We start from the raw sequence: 12,659 nt of genomic DNA, 5'->3' as shown, positions 1-12,659 counted from the left end.
TCTGATCGCTGCTGTACAAACAGGTCAGGGAACTGAGGGATTAACGCGAGTTGCAATCGCTAGAAATAGGATATCCAAGATCTTTACGGAAAAAGCCATAACCAAAGCAACGATCTACAAAGAAAAAGCTTATGAACTTAGCGAACAAGTGGGGCACCAGCTGGCAGTACGTACAAGAGAGGAGATGACTGGAAATATGATCAAAGCTATTAATGATAGCAGTGGCGTGCTGAGATTAGAAGAACACAAAATTAGAGCTGCTTTTCAAAGGTTTTATTTAGAATTGTATGAGGAACCACCAAGAGAGCAAGAGGATCCGAGAGATTATTTAGGTGAAGACTTGGGTGAGCGCCTGGTTCAAGAGGATAAGGATGATTTGGACTCTCCCATTAGCTGGGACGAAATATTATCCATGAAATCTTTGACTTCTGGCAAAGCTGCAGGCGTAGATGGGATTCCTACAGAGTTTTTTGTCGAATTCGCAGAACAACTGAAAACTATCATGTTACAGCTCCTCAAATCCATACTTCAGGGGGGGAACCCACCTCCGTCTTGGTCATTGGCAAAGATTATGATCTTCCTGAAGAAGAATAAAAATCCATTAGAGATGGGCTCGTACCGACCGATAACATTGATTAATGGAGACTAAGATTTACTCCAAACTACTTGCAGGGCGATTGGCACCTATAATCCATAAGATGGTGTCAGCTCGACAACATGGATTTATTCCCGGCAGATCGACAACAGATCACATACAGAGAGTGATCTCCCTGTTTGACTATGCTGAAGCTACAGGAGACCCTATGGCCCTTATTCTGCTGGATGCTGAAAAGGCGTTCGATAGGGTCTCCTGGAAGTTTTTATGGGAAGCTATGTCAAACCGCGGAATAACGAAGGGATTTATTAAGGCTATCCAAGGACTTTATGTCAACCCAAGCGCGAGCATAGTGATAAATGAGAGTATGTCCGAGAGCTTTAAGATCACGAGGGGAACTAGACAAGGGTGTCCATGCTCGCCTCTCTTATTTGCGATATACATCGATCAATTCATCCGCAAACTTGACAGCCATCCTCGCGTGTCACCTATTAGGATCAATAACTATGACACAAAAGTCCTTGCTTATGCAGACGATATAGCTCTAGTTACCACCAACTCCAAGGAGGCTATTAAGATTGTTGAGGAGGAAGCAGTACGATTTGGCAACACCTCGGGATATAAACTGAATACAGGGAAAACTCAGGTTGTTATCAATGACAAAGTAGAGATGCGAGATGTTAGAGTAGTGGAGCATGCTGTTTATCTCGGTGTCACTATATGCGCCCAGGTAGACAAAATTGTACAGATAAATATCGACCCACTAATGGGGAGCACAAGAAAAGATCTGATCAGATTGGATAATTTACATTTGACTATCGGTGGTAGATGTAATATGATTAAAATGCTGTTCTTACCTAGATTTTTATTTTTTTTGAGAACAATTTGTCTTGAGTTTTCCTCGTATTACTTTAAAAATATTGAATCTCTGTTTTCTAGATTCATCTGGGGATTTAAGAAACCTCGAAGGGCACTCAAATGGATTATGCTACCGAAAGAAAGAGGGGGGTTAGCTATGCCAAATTTCAGGATTTACTATTGGGCTACGGTTGCTAAATATTGTGCGAACCTGATAGCCAGTGACTCCCGCAATCTTTTAATCCCTACCCCACAGGAGATGATTCTAGGGGATAGAAGTAAAGGGTGTTTATGGCGACATTAATGATAACTTTTTAAAGAAAACTAAACTCAAGACTATCTTGAGCATCTGGAAAGTTTGGATCACTATCCGCAAACTCCTAGGGCTGGGACGTTTCTCTTGCTATACCCCTGTTAAAGGCAACTCCGATCTTCCAGAGATTTTTCTAGATGGTTGCATGTCCAGGTGGGTCAGGGCAGGGATTACCCAACTAGGTTGTTTCTTTACTGCAAATCGGATGAAAAGCTTCTCAGAGCTTCGTAACGACTATAATATCAGCACTAGGGATTTTTTTAATTACCTACATATTAGGCATTTCTTGTCAAGGAAAATGGGGGGGGGGCGAGGCAAATGTCAAAATATTGCAGCAATAGATAATTTATGTATGGAAACGACCCCTAAAATTGGGGAAATTTACAAGGAGCTTAATAGCTCTATTCCTGATGATCTAGACAAACATTTCGATAGGTGGCAGTCTAAGCTAGTGGTGCAGCAAGGAACGCCTGCTCGTGCGTTAGAGCTCGCACAAACATGGCTAATGTCAATAAAATTGCAGGCGCAATTCTATAAAACATTTTTTGCCCTATACTACACACCGTATAAAATGGCCAAATGGGCCAGCGGTCTGGGCACTGCTTGTCCATGCTGCTCATTGGTTGCAGCTAACGATATTCATATGTTCGCCTCGTGCTCAGGACTTAAAAATATTAGGATAGAGGTTTCTAAATTTATATCTGACATATTTCATGTAGAAATGACCATATCCACTGAAGAAATATTGCTAGGAGTGGCTGGAACCGAGCGGCCAATAAACCTACAGGGGTTGATCTTTGTCGCTATGGCTGTACTCAGACTGTGTATAGCCTCCGCTTGGCTGGATCCCCTGCCGCCATCCTTCACACAATGGAGGGTTAGATTACTGGCAATTTGTAGTGTGGAGGTGGCCATATATAAAAATAAAGGGATTAAGAAAAAACAAAGAGGTATGCTGATATGGGAACCTCTGTTACAGTGGATACAAACTCACGCTTAAGGGTAGTATGTCAAAGGGGGTTTGCCAAAGGAGAAAGAGGGACTATGATTCTGAGCCTAGCTATTTTGTCTTATGTCTATTCTACACGAATGCGATGTTGTATGCTTCTATAACCCTTCTTTATCTATGCGTCAATCTCTGCAGTTTATGTATGAGTCAATTTGTTTTGGAAATTTGTTTTCTTTTACTTAGTTATATTTCAGGGGGTTTAACCCATTTTTTGTTTCATGGCCCTGGTCTTCAAGGAGGGGAGGGGGGGAATGTACTAATGGTCAAAATATGAATAAAACTTATAAAAAAAAAAAGGAAAAATGTGTCCATAACACACTATGCCAACACACAAAAAAATCCAACCTGCTAGATGAGTTCCAATGGGGTTTCAGACCGGGCAGAATACTGAGACAGCAATCCTACGTATGATGGATGACGCACCCCAAATCCATGACCAGAATGATTCATGCCTACGGATCCTCCTCGACCTGCCCTTGGCTTTCAACACAATCAGTCACAACAGACTTTTGGAGCTAGGGGAACACAGAATGGGAATGCTCTGAACTGTGCTTCATTGGTTCGCCTCTTTTCTCCACAATCTATCCCAACAAATTAAAATAGGACACTCACTTTTGAACCCATCCAGGGTTCTGCAAGGACCCCCCCCCATATCACACACACTGCTGACTGCTATATGGAACCACTAACATAGATCCTCAAACAAGCAAACCTATCTTATGACATGTACGCAAATGACACAGCTCAAAAGATCTCGTCCCTGGAAGATATCTTAAGGCTAAATAACACACTGCTGAAAACCCAATTCCTGTTATCACAGAACCACCTCAAATTGAATGCACAAAAAACGAATTCCTACTGATATTGCCACCACACAGCTCAACACTAGCTGAAGCGTGGGTTACCCACCTTAGTGCCTTCAACTGCAAACCTGCTACCAGAGTCAATGAAGCCCCTCTGTATGATGTTGGACAAAAACCTCAACATGCAGGCACACATCACTTCGCCACAACAACAGCTTTTGTCCAAATGAATCTCCTCAGGAAGATAAAACCATATATACCATCTCCAGATTTCAAGATAGCAGTACAGCCCCATGTAATCTGCAGAGTAGAATATGGTAATGCTACCTTAACAAACCTGCCAAAAGCAAGAAAGACTCTTCTCCAGGTAACCCTCAAAGTGGAAGCAAGATTGACCCGAGGAGTGAGGCGCTTCAACCACATCACTCCCTCGCTCGCTCAAATGTATGCAGTGTCTCCCTTTTGAAGCCAAGATCCAGCTAAAGTAGCCTACTTGACCCACAAGGTCCTTCACCTTGAAACACATACAATTCTCGCACAGAAACTCAAGAAATAAGTGCTTTATTAAACTCTAAATAAAATACAAAATAATGTGATAGAGCCATTATGACATTCTAGTTCAGACCAATGTATTGTATTAAAATTGTGTTTATGTAATGTAATGTAATTAGTGTTTGTATAGCGCGGGTTACACTCCAGGGAGCATCTTAGCGCTTCAGAGTGTGAGAGAAACATGATGGTATATTGTTCTTATGGTGAATCCTTGGTTAAAATGCTAAATCATGTTTTTGCATTTTGTGTCGGATAGGGTGTAAATCCAGGTCTTAAGGGTTTTTCTGAAAATTGTTTCTGTAGAGATTTGTCGGAAAAGGGGATGGCAGGGGATGGCATGCTCTGGACCCCAAGACAGCCAGGGCTTTACCTCCTCTGGTTGTGAGTCTAAACTTGGGAATAGTCAGGAGATTGTCACCTTGGGACCTTAGACACCTGGAGGGAACGTAGCGTTGGAACATGCTTTCGATATATTTGGGTCCTGTTTTGTTAACTGCCCTGAAAGTAATTAGCAAGATTTTAAAGAGCACCCTTTTGTGTATAGGCAACCAGTGCAGGGTGTTAATGGCAATTGTGGCTGAGGTTCTTCTTTTCCATCCCAACACTAGTCTGGCCGCTGCATGCTGCACCATTTGTAGTTTATGACAGACTGTCCTGTTAGTTCCTGCGTATGTGCTATTGCAGTAATCTATGCGAGAGGTAATGAGGGCTACTGCCACCGTCTTCCTTGCGGCGAAAGGGATTAGATCGAAAAATTTCCTGAGCCCTTTTATTATGCCGAAGCAGGTCCCTGCCACGGCTACTGCTTGTTGTTGAAAGCTCAGGGATGGGTCAAATTTTATCCCTAGATTTCGGACTGCATTGGCTGTATTAGGGGGAACGGTTGAGTCTTCTGGCCACCATAGTGCTGGGTTGAAAGTGTTTCCCTTACCAAACGGCAGGATCTCGGTCTTCACAGTGTTGCATTTAAGGTGATTCGTCCTCATCCAATGGAAAGTGGCTTTTAGGCAGTTTTTAAGTCTTGTTTCTGCTTCGCTGGTTTCATCCTCCATCACTAGGATGAGTTGCGTGTCATCCGCGTATGAGATGGTGGCTATGCCGAAGGATGATATGAGGGAAATCAGGGGGGCCATGTACACATTAAAAAGTGTCGGGCTCAGGCAGGAGCCCTGCGGTACACCTGAATTTATTGGGATCTCTTCTGATCTGAACTGGCCCAGGGTGACCACTTGTCTTCTATTTGTTAGAAAGCTTTTTAACCAGCTCAGTACCTTTCCGGTTATCCCTGCCGCGGCTAGTCGGTCTATCAGGATGGAATGTGACACCGCATCGAACGCCGCGGACAGGTCTAAGAGTATAAGGACTGCTTTTTTGCCCTGGTCTAGCGCTGCTCTGAGTGTTTCCGATGAGAATATTAGAGCGGATTCCGTTGAGTGATTTGCTCTGAAGCCAGCCTGGTTGGGGTGCCAGATGTTATTGGCCTCTAAAAAGGTGGTGAGCTGTTGATTTACTACCTTTTCTGTGAGTTTACAGAGAGTGGGGAGCAGGGAGATTGGTCGTAGATTTGTGAGGGTGGTGGGGTCTGGTGAAGGTTTTTTTTGCAGGGGTCTTACTGCTGCCAGTTTCCATTCGTCTGGGACTACTCCCAAGGAGAGTGAGGAATTGATAATGTTGTTAATACTGGGGTTTACAATCTCCACCATAGTGTGGAGGACGAAAGGGGGGCACGGGTCGAAGGGGGAGCCTGATTTAATTTTTAGAATTTTTCTCTGTGATTCTTCTAGGCTGACTTCCTGAAAGGCGGCTAGCTGGCTATTCCTATTTGGTTGGGACTCCTCTGAAGGGAGGGGGTGTGGGAAATCTTTAGTGAGTGTCTGTATTTTCTCATGGAAGTATTCCGCAATTTTGTTGCACAAGATTTGGGAGGAGGGGAATGTCTCTCTGCATGGTTTTGGGGTTGATGTATAGGTTGACGATGTTAAAGATGTCTTTTTGTTTGTTGTTGCTGTTGGTTATGGAATTGGTGAAGAAGTCCTTTTTAGCAGTTTTTATCATCCCGTGATAGTGACGACGGGCCATTTTGTAGCTGAGCTGGTCAGTTGTATCGTAGTTTCGACGCCAGTTCCGCTCCAATGCTCTAACCTTCCTTTGTTCCTCCTTTAGACTTTGGGAGAACCAAGGGGCAGAGGGTCTGGGTTTCTTTTTATATTTTGGTTTAAGTGTTGCTTTGTCATTGTCCATAGATAGGGCGCCCATCCATTCCCTGAAAGACTGGCTATCTTTCTCAGGGTCCCCTACTGATAGTGGTCTGGTTTCTAGTGCCTTAGTTAGGAAACCCGGTAGTCCTGTCAGATTCTTCCAATTGGGCCCTCCATGGGGATCACATGGCTTATTCCCAGGTGTGTGTGCCATTATCCCTAGGCGTTCAAAAGGGATGTAGCTGTGGTCGGACCAGATTAATTCTTGGGGTGGTTTTACATGAAGTGTGTCCAAGTTTGAACAGATGCAATCAAGGATATGACCTGCCTTGTGTGTGGGCCTGGTGGTAAGTATGTTAAGGCCTAGGATCTCCATTGTGTCTGTAAAGCTTAAGGTGGCATGATCTGTGAGGGAGTCTAAATGTATATTTGTATCTCCTAAGATCGTGTAGTTAGCTGATTTTAGTGCTAGGTCCCCTACTGCTTCTCCTAGGCTATTTGTGAAATCGGTGGGTGTTCCCGGAGGTCGATATAATAGTACTCCTGAGAAGGTGAAGGAGTCATGTACCTTAAGGGCGAAGCCTATACTTTCCGCACCTTTGATACCTGGGATCGGGAAAGTCAGGCAGCTCAGTGAGTCCCTATAGACAATAGCTATTCCTCCGCCTCTCTGGAGGGGTCTGTCTTGTCTGGCAATGAGGTACCCCTGAGGGAGAGCAGTCGTTACATCTGGATTGCTGTTTTGGGTTAACCAGGTTTCTGTCATGAAAAGACAGTCCAGCTCTCTTTCCAAGATTAGGTCGAAGATATGTTGGGCATGCTTGCCCATGGACCTGACATTGACAAGCCCGCAGTGTAGGTTTGGCGTTATGTTATGGTTTAGGGGCCTACTTGGTTGAGTGTGGCCGAAGCTTTTTTTCCGTATATTGCAGCCCCAGGATCCTCCCCAGTTTTCCCTGTTAGGGGGTGAAATGCAAGTAGGTGATTTTGTGTTAAGGCCTAGCAGAGTTTCCCTAGAGTACTGTATGAATCGGCCGGGGGATATGGCCTTGAGCCCGATCGATGCGCGGACGGGCGCAGACGGGCTTACCTTTGGCGCGCCTTCGGCGCTCCGCCGGCGCCGCCGCTGCGCCCGTCCGCTGCGCTCCCTGGGAGAGGACGTCATTTTATCCTGGCGATGACGTGAGGGCGGGGAGGGGCCAAGCACTCGTCAGCTCGCCCAGTTGGAAGTGGCGGGAGCCCAAGCAGCGCCTACTCGGCTGCTATGGGGGTAGAGAGGGGCACAGGTGAAATAGACTCTGGTCGAGTCTTTTTAGGGAGGGGCCGCGCTCCGCTACACACAGCGGTGATTTGCAGATTTAAAAAGTGAAGATCGGGTAAGTGCACAGATTCAGATGTCCAAGCTTACCGAAGTGCAGGTTTAAAATAGCAGTGGTGAAATTTCTCTTTTCAGTGAAACAGTTTTTAGCAATATCGCAATTTAACAGTGATAGCAGTTTTTACCAAAAGGAACAAGGTTAAAACATTCTGTCCCGGCTTTCCGCCTCAGGACACTTTCAATACACAACCACACTCACTTGTTATAGAGTTCTTACTATTACAGATGAAGTATTGAAGCACTTTAGAGTGATTAACATGCTACTCCAGAACACAAGGCTATGGGGTAATAAGCTGGTTATTTGGATTAGCAGTGTGCTCTCAAAAAAAACATCCCATGTATGTATTCCAGTTTTGTTGGGTTATATTCAATTAGTGGGAGTGAAGAGTGATCGTTCGTGGGGACCATGTAAGTTCATGCAAATGGTTATCGGGGTGAATAGACTGAGGAGACTGGGTATTGTTAAGTTTTAGGGACATGGTTTCAAAAGAGAGGTTGTGACCTTTGAAATATGGGATGCCCAATTTGGAGAAATACAAGAAAAGAGATTAAGACAGACAGGAATGCGACTAAGATCAAGTTACTTGCCTTCAGTAACGCCTTATCTGCTTGAGACTATCTAGCCATAGATTCCTCAACTTAGAATTATTCCCAGACGGCAGACTGGATCCAGAAATCTTTCCAGAGTAGTAAACCTGTGCGGCAGTAGGTGGAGTTGTTCATGTCGGAAGTGACAGGAGCGGTGCCTTTATAGATGCCACCCAAGCACACTGACATCAGTTTCTTTTCACGACTTCCAAGCCAGGAGCCCGGAGTCATGAAGAACTCTGACCACTGGTGTGGAAAACCACAGCCTTTAAAGGGGACAGCCCTGTCCTTGGAAATAAGTTTGCAGAACGGGGACGATGGATGGGTCGTTAAGAAATCTGTGGCTATCCTCAGCCTTCGATACGGTCAAACACGAGAATCTGATTGATCTTCTCAACCTTGGAATGGGGCTGTCTGGAGTAGTATTAAACTGGTTTTCCTCTTTTCTTCATACCCGCACACAATTCACGATCAACAACCTTTCCAAGCCAGCCCCAGTAAGGTTGGGCGTCCCACAAGGGTCTTCACTATCCCCAACACTTTTTAACCTATTTATGGAGCCACTCAGTAAAATGCTACAGGCGTCTAACGTGCAATATCATATGTACGCCGAAGATACACAACTTTATCTTAAGATCAATACCTTAGAAGACATTAAACGACTTAATACCACACTAAAGAACACCCAAAATTGGTTGGCAGAAAACCACCTCAAAAGGAAAGCTTTAAAGACCGAATTCCTCCTTATCGCTCCACCTGCTAATCTCCCTTTTATGCAAGACCAAATCCAACATATCACTGCATTTAGTGTTCAACCTACTATCGTTGACTCTGCAAAATCCTTGGGAATAACCCTGGACAGCAATCTCACTATGCAGAAACACATTAGCAACACCACAAAGGGAGCAAACTTCCAGATCAACACTTTGAGGAAGCTAAAGCCCTTCCTGCCAGCCAATGACTTCAAGATCGCTGTACAAGCGCTAGTTATCCCGCGGGTGGATTATGGAAGTGTCTCTTTTTGCGGCCTTCCAAAAGCCATCACAGCTCCCCTGAGAGCCTCAATAAACACCGCAGCAAGACTCATCAGGGGCTCGAAAAGAAGTGCCCACATCTCCACTGATCTAAAATCCTTGAATTGGCTCCCGCTTGAAGCTAGAATTCCTCTAAAAATAGCGTGCATGACACACAAGGCCTTACACCACAAGGCTCCCATTTACCTTGCCCAGAAATTGACAATCTCCGGCGGGTCTAGGTCCTCTAGGGGTGCCGACAACCTACTTCTAAAACCTCAAAGATTCAACAAAAAGAAAACATATAAACAAACCTTTTCTGGAATGGCACCTAGGATTTGGAACTCTCTTCCCCCAGGAACCAGATTGAACTCTTCCACCGTCTTCTTCAAAAAGGAAGTAAAAGTGATCCCCATGGCAAAATTTACTTGACTAGACGCTAAGCAAATCTGAAGAATAATTTTTCCCGCATTGGGAGGTCCATCCATTCTCCCTAGGCACGATATCCTGCCATGGAACTTAAGAAATCGAGATACTCACGTTAAGCTCTCCACTACTATTCCTGATCTCTGTTTTTATCCCATGTTTCTCGTCCCCACGTTTTGTACTTTGCATTCGTATTATTACCCCTTGCGCATGTCACCCCTCCTTTATTACGTGTATAATTTGTCATACTTCTCCCTATGTATTATGCAACTCTGAATACTGGAAAGCGCTCTGATATCCGCAAGGATCTTGTTCGCGCTCTATAAAACCTTCAAAATAAATAAATCCAAGGCGTCTGACTGGCACCAGGGGCAGAACCGCCAATAGAGAAACTGTAGGGACCCCTCCCGAACATGCAGGACCTGAGGGTGCGCCAGCATGGATGGGCCACCCAAATAGGAGGTGAATAGCTTCATAAAATTGGCGAAGTTGGGCGGGGGTCACTCCTTTTCCTGGAAACTCTGGGAGGCGTTGAGCCAGCCCAGGCCCGGGTTCTACCACAGAGCCAGGCCTTGAATGAAGATGCTCTCGTCTCGTCGGAAGACTTCAATGGACAGGGCGAAGTCGAAGTCCTCTTCGACTTCTTATTCTTCTTTTCATGGGACTTGCCAGAAGACTACTTCGAGTGAGACGAGGATCTAAGGCTCTTCAACCGATACTGGGACCTTTCTCTCGACCGGAATCGCGAGCGTCGCATATCAAGTGGCAAGGACTTGAGGGATCGTTCCCTCAAGTCCTTGGAGTGCTTGGTGCAACAGTTGGAGCAGGTCTTTGCCTACGGTGCGTCGAGCGCGACCACAACACTAACAAGATTAGGATCTGACACCGCCATCAGTCGGTAACAGGCGCCACAGGGCTTCAAGTCGGCTTTTCTAGTTGCCATAACTGCCACACCAGGAGAAAGATCTCAAAAAAACTTGGACAAAAAGTTGAAAAAGAAGCAGTCCAAAAAAAGACTGGGGTAGCTCTTTCCAGATCTGCGCTGACTCCCATGGAAAGACAAAAACTGACGTCAGCACACTGGGGTGACGCCTATATAGGCACCTCGCACATCCCCTCAGGTGCAGACCCGGCTACACACAGTCGAACATCACCTACCCGTGCACCGGGGTACTACTACTCAAGAAAAAATTCCGGCTCCAATCTGACGCTTGGGGATAATTCTAAGGTAAGGAATCTGCAGCTAGAAGTATCCTCTGCATGCTTCCTTTGTCTGTGTACAGCTTGATATGATATAAGGCGAGGGTCACTCAAAAGAAGGAAAAGGAGGGAAAAATTGAGAGTTTTAAATAAAGGCCAATTTTCCATACAGGGATTTAGGAATATAATGGGAGGATGCTTTTCGAGACAGTATGCAATCTTCAGATGTAAAATGATAGAGAAATTACATTTGCATGTCAGAAGGTACTATATTAAGGCCTTCTGATCGGCAGTAGTATCAGGCAAATGGCCTGTACGCAACTAGGACTGTCTGCATTCTCTTACAGGTGTCAAGTTGCATGGAGTTCTCGTCAAGCAGACTGACTTCTTGTTGCTTGTACAACAAGGTGCTGGTGCCACCGGGTGACCATTCTAGTCAGGGTGGAAAAAAACTGTACAACCATTCCTGTGAGTAACATATGATTTTCAGTGACTTATTTTTGGTAAAAGGTGTTCCATAAATTGGCAGCCTGCATGTAAAAGCAGTGCCACCTACTGATTTCTCGGTGTAAGGGAGAAATAATTTGTCAAAGGGCTAACTTGGAACATGCGCTCCTAGGTGTGGCACATTTGTTGATTTTTATGTGGAGGAATTCAGGCCCTTTACTATAAATCACATTGAGGGAGATAAACAGCAGATCACTTAGCTAAAGAGCAAGGAACATTCTAACTTAGTGGATCCAGTGTTTGAGAAACAATGGAAGAAACAGACTTGTGCTCGTGCAAAGGTACTGCTGGATCCAGTTAATGTATACTTTGCCCGATGAGTGAAAAACATTGCAAACCTTGTAGAACTCAGCCTCTAGAAGGTCATTTTGAGTGGACTTCAATTTTCACACGACAAAGTCAGACATAAGTGGTTATGCACCAATGCTCTTTTTGTCGGCGCATATCCATGGTCCATACTAGATTGTTTGCTATACTGGCGCTGCTCCCACAGTTCAAGCTAAAGACACCAACTTAATTTTAGCCTCTAATTTCAAACTCCCTCACCTTTACAGAGTATTTAAACATTATAAACTTAGCATTTTTTGTGTATACACTTAATTTATCTTCTAATAGTAATAAATTGTTTAAACAGCTGTGGACCTGCCCCCCCCACCACCTCCAACTAGGTATTGCAGAACTACAGGGGAAATGGACCACAGGTTAAGAACCACTGCATTAGAAGCCCCTCCCCAACTAAAGAAAAGCACATGGCTACTGTTAAATAACCATACACTCACACTCTACTAACACCCTATCAGAAGGTGAACTGGCTGGAATGAGAAAGGGATGCGAGATAAACTCAGGAAACAAAAAGTTATAATTTTTGGCCAACGCTATGATAATTTTAATAGCACCCACTATATATAAGCTGCTGTACAGTAATCATAAAAATCCTTAAGACTAGAATAAAACACTCCCCTGGTACAGCCATAATCTCTACTCTTAGTCCCCCTATACCATCTGAGGAAGCTGTGGTGTCTTGTGGAGAATTTGCAAAAATTATATAAATGAGGATAAAGATATGAGCTCATCCAATGAGGTCCAGACAAGTGTGTGCTGCACCAATCATATGCTTGAACTCCCCCCCCCCCCCCAGCAGGTATCTATTCCAGTGAGGACAGAGATAGGTGGATGGAGTCTTGTTGCCACAAATGAAGGAAGCTCAGAATGGATTGTG

The 12,659-nt window shown here is 44.7% G+C and overlaps 1 protein-coding gene across 3 annotated transcripts in view; it reads right to left on the bottom strand.

Moving 5' to 3' along the window:
* Positions 1–12,659, bottom strand: part of LOC144763981 (uridine-cytidine kinase-like 1) — a 197,164-nt gene that overhangs the window by 16,131 nt on the left and 168,374 nt on the right. The gene's annotated exons all lie outside the window — the stretch shown is intronic.

The sequence above is a fragment of the Lissotriton helveticus genome, chromosome 6 (genome assembly GCF_964261635.1).
Source record: "Lissotriton helveticus chromosome 6, aLisHel1.1, whole genome shotgun sequence".
Taxonomy (NCBI): Eukaryota; Metazoa; Chordata; class Amphibia; order Caudata; family Salamandridae; genus Lissotriton; species Lissotriton helveticus.
This window is presented reverse-complemented; position numbering and strand designations above follow the sequence as displayed.